A 14,002-nucleotide genomic window follows, 5' to 3' on the forward strand; every position below is an offset into this window, starting at 1 on the left:
CAGATGTATGTATCACTAAATTTACTCACTGCTGTATAAGAAAATGTATGTTGATATCTATTTAATCTTATAAATACCCTTAGAATCCTATGCAACATTTAAAATTATTCTGTACAACATTTAAGTACTTACTGTGTATTGTACCTTATATTAAGTCCAGTTTTGTTAGCTTAGGTTTAGTTATATTATAGTTTTAGTTTTGCCTGAAAAGCTTACGCTTAAAAAAAGGCTAGCCATAATAAAAAATTTATGGAATATAAATATACAATGTATGTAATGGCTATAAATAAATGTTCAATGTTCTGCTGCTGCTGTCACTGGTGCAGCTGCCTTCCCTCAACATACTGTGTCTTCTCTCACCTGCAATGAACAACTATGAACAATACTTTTGCGATGAAGAACAGTGAATAACACCTCTCCATATGGTTGCAACTCTCTCTCTCTCTCTCTCTCTCTCTCTCTCTCTCTCTCTCTCTCTCTCTCTCTCTCTCTCTCTCTCTCTCTCTCTCTCTCTCTCTCTCTCTCTCTCTCTCTCTCTCTCTCTCTCTCCCCCCACAGTCCTACAGTATGTCCCCCACAGTATGTTTACACTCCACAGTCCCACAGTATGTCCCCCACAGTATGTTTACAAACCCACAGTGACTCCCCACAGCCCCTGACCAACAATTGTCTCCTTACACACACACACACATACACACACATACACACACACACACACACACACACACCATTACATACACAAATGTTGCAATCTTGTACAGTGTCTACAATAAAGAATGAAACCAAAATCGACAAGCCTAATTTTCTTCCAGCCTGCGTGAATGTAGTGAGGCTCAATGTGTGTGTACAAGTGAAGAGTATATTAGATGCATGACTCAAAAATATGAGGCTTACACAAAAATACAGGACACAACTTCATGACTGTGGTGAGTCAAGTGTAAGTGTCAAATGTGAGTCAAAATGCTCAACTCTGAATTATCCTACAACAAAAAGTGACTAAATACACTATAGAAAAATATCAAACACTGTAAAAAAATATATATACACCAACACAAAATAAATAAATAAATGAAGACTAAGTAAAGCAAATTAATCTGAACGCTAATACACAAACCAAACATAGTCGTATATTTTTAAACACTATGGTGAAAGATGATGAAGCTTAAACATTGAAAGAGAGAGAAAGAAATTTTATGTGGTCTTCCTAAATATCTCTCTCATACACAAACAAATAAAAAAAAAATAAGTAAACAAATAAAATACAAGCAAATAATAATAATAGCCATCCACAAACCAATCCAGTGCATCCACACCAAGCCACACCAAGCCATCCCTATCCAGCCAATCACGAGCCAGCAGCACACACACACACACACACACACACACACACACACACACAGGATTGGGAGAAAGGGGAAAAAGAGAAAAAGGAAAAAAAAAAAAAAACAATGAAAAAAGGGATGAGGGAGAGAATAAGAGAAAAAATGATGAAAAGAGGAAAATGGGAAAAATAAAGGAAAAAGACGAATAAAGACAAAAGGAAAAATGAAGAAAGAGGAAAAAAGGGGAAAATGGAGTGAGGAGGGGAACACTTAGGGAAAACAAACCAAACAATAGGGCATTACATTGTGATTAGGTGCAGCAGGGATGGATCATGAGGATGAGAGAGAGAGAGAGAGAGAGAGAGAGAGAGAGAGAGAGAGAGAGAGAGAGAGAGAGAGAGAGAGAGAGAGAGAGAGAGAGAGATTTGGTCAGGAATTTAATTTTGTGTTAGTGGTTGACGCCATTCTCTCTCTCTCTCTCTCTCTCTCTCTCTCTCTCTCTCTCTCTCTCTCTCTCTCTCTCTCTCTCTCTCTCTCTCTCTCTCTCTCCTTACAACAGTTTTCTCTTTCTGCTTTCTCTCGCTCTTATCTTTCGTTGAGAGAGAGAGAGAGAGAGAGAGAGAGAGAGAGAGAGAGAGAGAGAGAGAGAGAGAGAGAGAGAGAGAGAGAGAGAGAGAGAGAGAGAGAGAGAGGAAAACATATTACACACACACACACACACACACACACACACACACACACACACACACACACACACACACTTTTCACAGGCAAGTTAACAACTTTGATAAAAAAACCCCTTTTTTACCTTACCTATCACAATAACCCTTTTTTACCTCCTATCTCTTCCCTTCCATATGAAACCGAATCAATAAGAAATATCACTTGCTTCTCTCCTGTAACTTATAATGAAACGCTCGAATTAATTCATAAGCTGCACAAAGGAGCTTAATTAGTGAACAGGAAAAATTGAAATGCATTGTAGGAAAAAAAAGGTGAAATATGAATGAGTTTGAGGAAAGGTGTGTGTGTGTGTGTGTGTGTGTGTGTGTGTGTGTGTGAGGCTTAAAAGGTAATGGATTTTACAAGTGAAGAATGTAAAGTATTGGATCCGAAAGTATAAGGGATTGGACGCCCTGAGTGAAGCGGTTGCAGGTGTCTATTGTTCCCGTGGTTGATATGTTGAGAAAGCTTGTTCGCCACCTTGCAATTTCTTATACAGGGTGTAACGCGAGTTTCTGCAAATACTGAAAGAGGTGAAAGAACGTGTAAGTAGAGAATGTTCTATACACATATGCATTTGAAGGCTTTGTTTACCCCTCAGAGGAGTTGAAAATCTACGGGACTCGCGGGTGTGCTCTGTGACATGACGGACATACAGTTGCGTTGTCGCAGCCTCGGAGGTGCCACTTGGTCAAATTACGAGTGGTTTAATCTTATTTTTTTGCAGGCTGTGAAATGTTGTAGTATCTTATAACAAGACAAATGGTATAAAAAAAACATGTAATTTACCGATAAGCATTACATGACAACATTATTGCGGTGATTAAAAATACTCCTGTAAAATGCTACATGACATCATCAATGCAAAGGAACAGGGGTAGCGAGTCAAGCGACCTTGAAAACAGCTGAGTGATGATGCCACGTAGCATTTTACAGGAGTACTTTTAATCCCCGCAATAATGTTGTCGTGTAATGCTTATCGGTAAATTACATGCCTTTTAATATCATTTGTCTTATTATAAGATACTGTAATATTCCACAGCCTGCAAAAAATAACATTAAACCATTCGTAATTTGAGCAAGTGGCACCTCCGAGGCTGAGACAATGCAACCATCTGTACTTAACCTCACAGCTACACGCAGAGCACAGCAGCGAGTCTTACATTTTTCAACTCCTCTAACGCACGCCGCCCACCACCAGGATCGGCGGGTCGGACATGATGCGGAAGAAGGCGCGGGAGCCGAGGTATTCATCCGCAGTCCACCGCTCCCCGTCGCTGAGAGAGCTGCTCCTTGTGTCACAGCTGAGGAAGAGAGAGGCGAGGGTTAGGTCACTCCTGCAGGAACACGAAGGAAGAACGAACACCAACAGACATGGCCACTCGGAGGGATACAAAGCAACAACAAGAAGTAAAAGATAAGGACAAGGGATTGAAATCGATCATAAATGAAGAACAAACAGTAATAGATAAGAGCAAGGGCTTTTCATCACTCACAAAGAAATACAAATGAAGAACAAACAACATATCTAACCTGTATTTTGGTTCTTTCGAAGCTGTTTGTGATAAGGCACACTGAGCAATCCTGTAAAGTGGATGTAGGCTGTAAAATGAAAGGATGCAGGCCCGGTGAGAGAGGGAGGAAGGGAGGGAGAAAGGAGAAAAGGAAGGAACGTAGGAGAAAAGAAAGGAATAAATAAAAGCAAAGCCTCCCCCACAAAAAAAAAAAAAAAAAATAAATAAATAAAAGGAAAACGGAGAATAAAAGAAGAAAGGAAGGTATGAACAAAAGGAGAGGGAATGGAAGAAACGGAAAAGAAAAGGGGAACAATCAAATGAAAAAAAGGAAGGCAGGAAGGATAAAAAAAAAAAAAGCGAAATAACGGAAAGGTAGAAAACGAAGAAAGGAAATCAAATAAATACAAAAAGGAAGGAAGAAAGAAAGAGGAAGGAAAACGATGCCATAAGTAATGGGAGAGTAAAGCGAGAAGAAAGAATAGACAAGACTTGAATAGACAAAAGAGAGAGAGAGAGAGAGAGAGAGAGAGAGAGAGAGAGAGAGAGAGAGAGAGAGAGAGAGAGAGAGAGAGAGAGAGAGAGAGAGAGAGAGACTAGATAAACAAGGTTCGAGAGTGGCGAGGATGGGGGAGGCTGGAGGGTGGTGAAGGAATGGGACAGGGGAATGGATGAGTAGGGCAGGGCAGGGAAGGGAGGAGGGGCAGTGAAGGGAAGGAGGAATAATGATGGCAGAAAGGTAAATGAGGGAAGAGGGACGGTGAAGGAGGAGCAGTGAAGGAAGGAGAGCCAGGGGAAGTAGAGGCAGTGAAGGAAGGAGAGGGGTCGTGGAGGAAGAATAGGGACGTTGTTGTAACCCAACAAACAATAAGAAATGAAACATGTAACAAGAAACAAGAATGAAACAAGAATGAAGAAATGAAGAAATGAAAAGGGAAATAAGAAGCAAAAAGAATAAATGAGGGAAGAAGATGATAAAAACGACAGCAGGTATCAAGAAGGTATCACCACCCTAACAGATAAGAGACGAGACGTGACCACCGAAGAGAACAAGAAGGTGCGGTGAGTCATCACTAGACCAACAGGGCCGGAGATTAGCACCAGATTACAAGAAGAGGTACTCAGGTGGCCATCACTGAATTAGTATACGAGGGAAGCAGAGGTCACCGGGAGCAGGCGACACGGACAACACGGACAGCCGGCACATCATAACCATAGGAACCGCCGCCCCCCTTGTTCCTGATTAGAAGATGCGATTACCAAAGCTACTCGAGAATGAACCTTATTGAAAGTTAAGGGAAAATAAACTGAATGATGGAAGTGTGGGAAGATAAACTCGAAAATTAACCTTGTTGAAAGTCAAGGAAAATGAACCGTATGATCAAAGTATGAGAAAATTAATATAGTTACTCGAAAATGAACCTTATTGAAAGTTACAGGAAAATGAACTGAATGATCGAAATATTGGAAAATAAATGTTATGGGAACGGAAGCCTTGTTGGGGCAAAAGGTTGCTCTAACAGCACGTGTATATTACAAGGTGTAGGAGACGGGAATAGACAGAAGCAGACAGAGAGACAAGCTAGACAGAGCTGTCAGACCAGAGAGGGTCAGGATGGGCAAGCTGCCTGTCACAGTACCAGTAGGTAGACCCAGACAATTGTAATGCAATCAGAGTAAAGTGTTGGTGTTATATATATTGACAGAGAGGGATTGGGTAGTGTAGGATGTGTTCCTCATTGAATATTAGCTGCCAGGTTTGTGTAGGATGTGATTTATCAGTGAGTATTAAATATGTGAAGTGATTTGAATCGGAAGTGTAATGTGAAGTGTTCCAGATATTTAATGGTATTTACCTGAAGAGAGATGAAACCATTTTCGTAGTTTTCCCTTGTTGTCGGAAGTCATATATGATCATCTAAGTGTAAATAAATGTAAATAACACAAAATAAGTAAAAAAGAAAAAAAAATAAAAATAAAGCATTCCATTGAACCCACAACAGCCAGTCTTATAGATTAGGGAGGCAGCAAGATCGTGCAACGTAGAAGCACGACAACGTAGAAGGAAGATTAATGAAGGAAGGAAAGCTAGTGAGGGAAGGAGGGCCAGGGAACAGTGACGTGAGGAACAGTGAAGGAAGGAGAAATAATGAAGGAAGGATGAACAGTAAAGGAAGGAGAAGTAATGAAGGAAGGAGGAACAATGAGAAAAGCCTGGCCAGTGAAGGAGGAACATGGAAGGAGGGGTAATGAGAGAGGAGAGTCAGGGAAGAAGGGAAGTGATGGAAGGAGGGACAGAGAAGGAAGGAGGACCAGTGAAGGAAGGGTAGTGAGGGAGGAGAACAATGAGGTAGGAAGGGACAAGGAAGGAGGGCGGTGAGAGAGGAAGTGAAGGGAGGAGGGATCGTGGGAGGGGGATGACGGATCTCAAACACCTGAAGATCGAAGGATTGCTGGAATGGTGCAGGTCTGGGTGTCAGTGTACTGCTGGCTGGAACGTGAGGGATGCCTGGAGTGTGGGAGCATGACTGGACTAAGAGTGACTATGTAAGACTGGAGCGTGGGTGAATGAGTGACTGTGAGTGTGTGACTGGAATGTGACTGGCAGGATTGTGACTATCTATGACAGCAATGTGAAATACCGAAGCGTGAATGACATGAGTTTAAATATATGACTGAATTTTGCATGACTAGAACGTGAAGAACATGAGCATCAATGACTGAAGAGTGGATTTGTAACTGCAACAAGCCAAGCTAAGCAAGCCAAGCTAAGCAAGCCAAGCCAAGCAAGCCAAGCCGTGAAAGGCGAGGCACGCTAAGTTAACCACACACTTTTGATGAGTTATGGAACGTGTGTGTGTTTGTGTGTGTGTGTGTGTGTGTGTGTGTGTGTGTGTGTGTGTGTGTGTGTGTGTGTGTGTGTGTGTGTGTGTGTGTGTGTGTGTGTGTGCGTGTGTGTTGTTAGTTGTTAGTTGCTGTGTCGTCAGTTGTAAGTGTACATGAGTGAACTTGAGAGAGAGAGAGAGAGAGAGATAGAGAGAGAGAGAGAGAGAGAGAGAGAGAGAGAGAGAGAGAGAGAGAGAGAGAGAGAGAGAGAGAGAAGGCCTAAGCCTCTCATAAGAGTAGCGGACGCCTTCACCACAGCGGCCGCACCCCCCCACCACCGCCACCACCACCACAGCCTCAGGTAGCACCAACACCACGATTACCACCAATAATAATAGCAGCAGCAACAGAAACAGCAGCAGTACTACCAGCAGCAACAGCAGTAGCAGCAGCAGCAGCAGCAGCAGCAGCAGCAGCAGCAGCAGTAGTAACAACAACAACAACAGCAACAATAATAGCGATAGGAGCAACAACAACAACAACAAAAACAAAAATGGAAGCAGGAAGAAGACCCAGCGACAGCGATGCGGCCAGCGGCGGGCACGAAGTCACCCCAACACACCTGACCGGCGACCTGTCCCTCCTCCTCGCATGACTCAGCCACAGGCATCTGCGTACCCAGTGAGGCACAGGGGAGAGCAAAGGGTCCGATGCGACTACTGCTTCCGCCCCGGCCAAACAGCTGAGATGTGCTACAGCCGCGCTGCTGACGAACGCCAGGAACAAAGGCAGGAGAGTATGTTCATGAGGGTTCTGACGGAGGGTTTAGCGCGGCAACAACTTCCTCACCCCCAGCAGCGCTTTCAGGCCCCCCTCCAGCCTTCCTGGCAGCCACAGCCCGGTCACTACCCCAGCTGGAATCTCTCCTCGTGGCAGGGCAGACACTAATGCGTCTCGCCTCACCACCACACCTCATACCCAAGCCAACGCGAGGAGGCAAGGGAACAGATGCCCCAGCTGTCACCTGACCGTGGTCTCCGCCAACGTGAGAGGACTCCGCACCAATGTAGGTGACCTTAGCCACAATATCGTGCTGAGACATAGTGCTGACATTGTCGCAGTAACAGAAACGTGGCTGAGTGACGAGGTGGAGCCGACGTTCGGCAAAATATCAGGCTACTCCCTGTGGGTGAGGATGGACCGAAAAAATAGAGCAGGCGGAGGTGTCGCTGCCTGTTTTAAGGACGGCCTCCAAACACAGGAACTTGAGGTAGCCGTACCACACCTGATGGAGGCACTGTTCTTCAGGGTGGTACTTGCAGATAACAGTGGGCTTCTCCTCTGTGTCATGTACCGCCCCCCGAGACAAGGACGAGCCCCGCTAGACTTCCTGACAGAGGAGCTCGACACCCTGCTCCAGCGTCACAAGTGTTCCCATGTGATGATAGTGGGGGACCTGAACTTCCACATGGAGCAGGATGCCTTCAGTAATCTCCTGACTGTTCAGGCCCTAACCAACCATGTCACCTTCCCTACACACGAGCGGGGAGGGCTGCTGGATCCTGTGGTGACAGACCTACCTGAAGCCAGCATCAGCTGCCAGCAGCTAGGACCAGTGGGCAGCTCAGACCACTTTGCTGTGCTGTCTCAGGTCGAGCTGCAAACCGCGAGGGAAGACGCTATCCCGCGTACCGTCTGGCTTTGGAACAGGGCGGACTGGCCATCCATGAAGCAAGATATGGAGAACACGGACTGGGAGTCCCTTCTAATGGGAGATGCTGAGACCAAGGCACGCACCCTCACCACCAGGCTCCTTGCCCTCCAACAGCAGCATGTGCCCAGCCGAGTATATCTCTCCAGGCCTGGTGATCCCGCCTGGTTTGGTTTTCGCTGCAGAGCATCTGCCGAGGCCAAGCATGCTGCCTGGGTGAGGTACAAGCGACACCCGTCAGGTAGGAACAAGACGCTGCACCGGGAGGCGTGTAAAAGGATGACGTCTATCTGCAGATGGGCGAGGAATCAGCTAAGGGAGGACAGAAGGCGAAAGCTCAGTGACCCAGGTGTTGGCAACAAGATCTGGTGGAATCTGGTGAAGGAGCAGCAAGGAGCATGTCACCGCGAGACTCTTCCTCCACTCACCAGACCTGACGGATCCACTGCCACGAGCAGTACAGACAAGGCCACACTCCTCGCCGAGCTTTTCGCCAACAAGATGAAGGTTGATGACTCTGCACGACCTGTACCACAGCTAACCCCGGAAACTGATTGCACTGTCACCACTGTCTTGGTGACGGCAGAGCAGGTTGAGCGGCTACTCGGTGCGGTGGATGTGGGTAAAGCCACAGGCCCGGATGACGTCAGCCCACGGCTCCTCAAGCACTGCGCTAGAGAGCTGTCAGCTCCTCTCACCACCGTCTTCACATCTTGCCTGAGGGAGAAGAAGTAGCCCTCAGTATGGAAGGAAGCGCGTGTGGTCCCGGTCCATAAGAAAATCTCAAGGTCTGAACCCAGCAACTACAGACCCATCTCCCTGCTCTCAGTGGTGGGCAAGTTGCTGGAGCAAATAGTGGCTGCTGCCATCTACCAACACCACTGCAGATCCGCCGCAGACCTCCTCCTCATCATCTCCAAGGACTGGCAAGACGCCCAGGAAGAAGGCCTGGACACCCTTGTGGTGGCCCTGGACATTGCTGGGGCATTTGACAGGGTCTGGCACGCGGGGCTCATTGAAAAGCTTCGCGCCAAGGGTGTCCAAAGTGACCTGTTAATGCTGCTAGAAGATTACCTCCAGGGTAGGACCCTTCAGGTAGTACTCAACGGGCAGTCATCAAGGCCTTCACCTGTCCGGGCCTCAGTTCCACAAGGCTCCGTCTTGGGCCCAGTCCTATGGAACATATACATCGACGACCTCCTCTGGCAGCTGTCATCTGTGGCAGCATACGCCGACGACTGCACACTCTCCCGCTCCTATTGCCGCCTCGACAGTCAGCGTGCCGTCACTGAGGTGAACAGGCAGTTCGGACTGGTGGAGCAGTGGGGAAAGATGTGGCAGGTTAACTTCGCTCCTGAGAAGACGCAGGCGATGGTCATCTCGCGGTCCCCAGGTGCCTCACACGCAGTCTCAGGACAGCTGCGTTTTGGAGGCAAAAGCCTGCCACTTCAGGATTACATCAAGATCCTGGGCGTGTCTGTGGACCGCGGCCTACGCTTCGATCACCACATCGCTGTCGTCGCCCGCCAGACCTCTCTCCGAGTCTCTGCCCTGCGCAGGATGGCGAACACCCTCGACCCACGGGGCATCCTCACGCTATACAGGGCACAGATACGCCCATGTATGGAGTACGGTGCCCTGTCCTGGATGTCGAGTGCCGCCACCCACATGCAGAGACTGGATGCTGTGCAGCGGCGAGCCCTGCGTCTGGTGGCCACCGATGAGAACCAACAGCACCAACCACCAGTAACGTCACTGGAGCATCGCCGGGACGTGTCGGCACTAGTGGTGTGCCACAAAACTCAGGTGCAGAGGGTCCCTCACCTTGACCCCCTAAGGCTGCTGCCACACACAGTGCAGAGGTGCACCAGAGCTGCAGCCAGTAGCGACGAGCTAGTGAAGGTGCCTCGATCTCGCTCTAGCCAACACCAGCGCACCTACACAGCCAGGACTTCGCGGCTGTGGAACATGTTCACGGCGGCCACACCCCAAGTGCAGGACATGTCCAAGCACCAGGTGAAGCTGGCAGCCCACAGCTGGCGTAGCACGCATCTATCCCCACTGGCGCTTTAAATTTTTATTATTTTATTGTATTATTGTATTAACATTATTATCTTTATGTTAAGTATGTATAGTGTTATTCCTGTAAATAATACTATCATAGGCTTCTTAAATAATTCCACACTCAACGTGGAATTTTAAGCTTTTCTGTAAATATTGGTTTAAGAGAGAGAGAGAGAGAGAGAGAGAGAGAGAGAGAGAGAGAGAGAGAGAGAGAGAGAGAGAGAGGTGGAAGGCGACGGTAGGATGGCAGGATTTAGCTAGACATGTCCTGACAGAGACGCGAGGGAAAGGAGAGAGGGAGAGGGAGAAACAGAGTAAGAGGGGGATGAACCGTAAACTAGGTAAAGGGGGATAACTGGAAAGGGGGAAAGAGGGCGACAAGAGGGAGGGGGAGAAGGATTAAAATTGCAATATGTCCTGATGGAAACGCGAGGGGAGGAGATAGGGAGAGGGAGAGAGAGAGTAGGAGGGAGATGAACCTTAGACTAAAGGGGAGAACAGGGAATTAAGAGGATGACAAGAGGAAGGGAGAGAGGATTAAAACTAAGCTGAGATGTGAAGACAAGGGCGAGACCTGATTCAGAGGGAAGTGCAGGGAAATGGGGCTCACCTACAGATACTGACAAGATACTGACGGAGTACAGCTCACGGCACTACTTAACGTCCAACCCTTCAGGAGGTAAACATATCACGCAGGGAAGCCACAGAACGCCTGACTTCTGATCTTTCTAAAATTTCTGATTGGGGCAGAGCAAACTTGGTATTGTTCAATGCCTCAAAAACTCAATTCCTTCATCTATCAACTCGACACAACCTTCCAGACAACTATCCCCTCTTCTTCAATGACACTCAACTGTCCCCCTCTTCTACACTGAACATCCTCGGTCTGTCCTTTACTTATAATCTGAACTGGAAACTTCACATCTCATCTCTAGCTAAAACAGCTTCTATGAAGTTAGGTGTTCTGAGACGTCTCCGCCAGTTTTTCTCTCCCCCCCAGCTGCTAACTCTGTACAAGGGCCTTATCCGTCCATGTATGGAATATGCTTCACATGCTTGGGGGGTTCCACTCATACTGCTCTTCTAGACAGGGTGGAATCAAAAGCTTTTCGTCTCATCAACTCCTCTCCTCTAACTGACTGTCTTCAGCCTCTCTCTCACCGCCGCAATGTTGCATATCTAGCTGTCTTCTACCGCTATTTTCATGCCAACTGCTCTTCTGATCTTGCTAACTGCATGCCTCCCCTCCTTCCGCGGCCTCGCTGCACAAGACTTTCTTCTTTCTCTCACCCCTATTCTGTCCACCTCTCTAACGCAAGAGTTAACCAGTATTCTCAATCATTCATCCCTTTCTTTGGTAAACTCTGGAATTCCCTGCCTGCTTCTGTATTTCCACCTTCCTATGACTTGAATTCCTTCAAGAGGGAGGTTTCAAGACACTTATCCACCAATTTTTGACCACTGCTTTGGCCCTTTTATGGGACTGGCATTTCAGTGGGCATTTTTTTTTTATTAGATTTTTGTTGCCCTTGCCCAGTGTCCTTCCTACATAAAAAAAAAAAAAAAACACCACCAGGGTACGTGCGTGGGGCGCTAAATATGCACGCCAACATGACTAAAACAAAGGTGCGTGTGTGTGTATGTGTGTGTGTGTGTGTGTGTGTGTGTGTGTGTGTGTGTGTGTTTGAGGTATGGAGTATACATAAGAGATGCTGGTCTGAATGATGATGATGATGATGATGATGATGATGATGATGATGATAATGATGATGATGATGATGATGATGATGATGATGATGATGAGGAGGAGGAGGAGGAGATACCTACTGGAGATGGGTTTACACAACGGAGGAGCTGCCTTATCTTATTTACGCTCCGGGACAAGGACCAGCGCACGAGCACCCTGAACAACGCCAATCAACTGAAGTCTGCTGGTAACAACTTCAGCCGTATCTACATCAAGCGAGATGTTCACCCGAGCATAAGGAAGGAGTGGAGGCGTTTGAGGGATGTAGAAGCTGCTGAGAAGGCTCGCCCAGAGAATGCTGGATGCGTCATCAGGTTGGACACTAAGGAGCGTAAGCTATATAGAGATGATGATGTAATTGGTAGTTGGAATGCACAGTTTTTTCTCTAGATAGACCACAACAAGCTAGTTATGTAAAGATAATATCATGGAACTTTAATGCAGTGTGCACAAAGTTGGAGAAAGGTAATGTTCAGTCATTATTACTTGAATATGATGTTATTTGCCTTAACGAGGTGAAAACTTCTCTTCCTGTGAATTTCCCTGGGTATGTTTCCTTTAAGAGTGCAGCAGTTGGTACTGCAGACCGTGTGTATAAAGAACTGCTTGGCGGATTTAGTGGGTGAAGTAGATACCAGTAATGGTGAGCAGGTTTGGCTTCGTTTTCGTAACATCCAGGAGGTTTTATTTGGTTTTTGTAACATACCTCCCAGTGACTCTCAGTATTATTCCCATGACTTGTTTGCAGTGATTCAGGAAAAACTCACCACAAGATCTGTGAAAACTAGTTTTGTCATAGTGGGAGATATGAATACACGATTTGGCAGAGGTGTTAGAGATATATTAAATTTATTGGAACTTACTAATGCAGAAGACTTGTCATACCCATACATTCCTGATGATGTTGAGACACCTAGTGACAATGCAGAGCTTTTATCTACCATTTGTATTGATAACACCTTACTTGTGGTTAATAGTCTTAAGTATCAAGACAAACATTTTCATGGAGGAAAGACTTTCCGCAGGCGCAACACATGGATCCCCGAGGTGGATACGTGTGTTGTGTCTGCGAGAATACTTAGCCTTATAGAAGACTTTGCGGTGTTACAGAGCAATGATCTCCCTTCAGACCACGCTCCCATCACACTCATTAGAGCCTGCTGGCCAGGGCAAGAATGTTGGGAGATCATGCCGTTCTTCACGGTAATGCCAATAAAATAAGGCTATGTAAGAAACCTGTCAAGTTTAGCAATATAAACAAAGATCTGTTAGTAGAAAACATTCCTCATACGGATCCATTCGAAGGTTATTTGGATATGGACAATGTTGTGCAGGATTGATCTAACATGTTACTCGTATATGCTTGTGCACAGAGCAGTGTGCGACAAGATGAACCAACAGTTAACTACAACAGCAGTACTGGCAGATGGGAAAGATTACTGAATGATGCACATGACGCTACAGTGTGGAGAGCAATTAATTGGAAGGGTGATTACAGTATGAATGATTCCCAGGATGGTTCGTGTCCCAGCGACCAGGATTTTAAGACACACTTCGAGGCAGTACTGAACCCTAATGATGAGACAGACTTTGACGGAAACAACGAGACAACTGACGTCACTATTCCTATCCTCGATGAGCCAATCACGCCTGGAGAGGTACACGAGCAGTCCAGGAAGATGAAGCCTGATAAAGCCAGCGGGCCTGATGGAATTCCCCCTGGCGTATTCACGTTGTTACCATTTCAGTGGTTGTGCAGTTTGGCAACTTGGTTTAACAACATTTTCTTACCAGGCATTTACCTCACTCATGGATAAGGGCAAAAGTTTTTACAGTGTTTAAGAAAGGTGATAGAAAAGACCCTAGTAATTACCGAGGTATCAGTGTGATTAACACTTTAGCAAAACTGTACGATATGGTTCTGTGGCGGCGGTTAAGCCTGTGGTTCAGACCTTACAGGGAGCAGGCTGGATCACAGAAGCAGCGTAGCTGTACTGAACATATCGTTACACTTCGTATTCTTTCTGACGTGGCCAGACGTAAGAAGGTAAAATTATTTATAACCTTTACTTACTTTTCCAAATCCTATGACTTA

At 46.3% G+C, this 14,002-nt stretch overlaps 1 long non-coding RNA gene across 1 annotated transcript in view; it reads right to left on the reverse strand.

Moving 5' to 3' along the window:
• Window positions 1-234: 234 nt before the first annotated feature.
• The window catches only part of LOC135111783 (uncharacterized), an 18,715-nt gene continuing 4,947 nt past the window's right edge, over window positions 235-14,002 (reverse strand). Inside the window, exons 3-4 of the long non-coding RNA XR_010273910.1 lie at window positions 3,209-3,349; window positions 235-360 (exon numbers count right to left, since the gene is read on the reverse strand). This is a non-coding gene — a long non-coding RNA (uncharacterized LOC135111783). The remainder of the gene's footprint in view (window positions 361-3,208; window positions 3,350-14,002) is intronic.

The sequence above is a fragment of the Scylla paramamosain genome, chromosome 22, assembly GCF_035594125.1.
Source record: "Scylla paramamosain isolate STU-SP2022 chromosome 22, ASM3559412v1, whole genome shotgun sequence".
Taxonomy (NCBI): domain Eukaryota; kingdom Metazoa; phylum Arthropoda; class Malacostraca; order Decapoda; family Portunidae; genus Scylla; species Scylla paramamosain.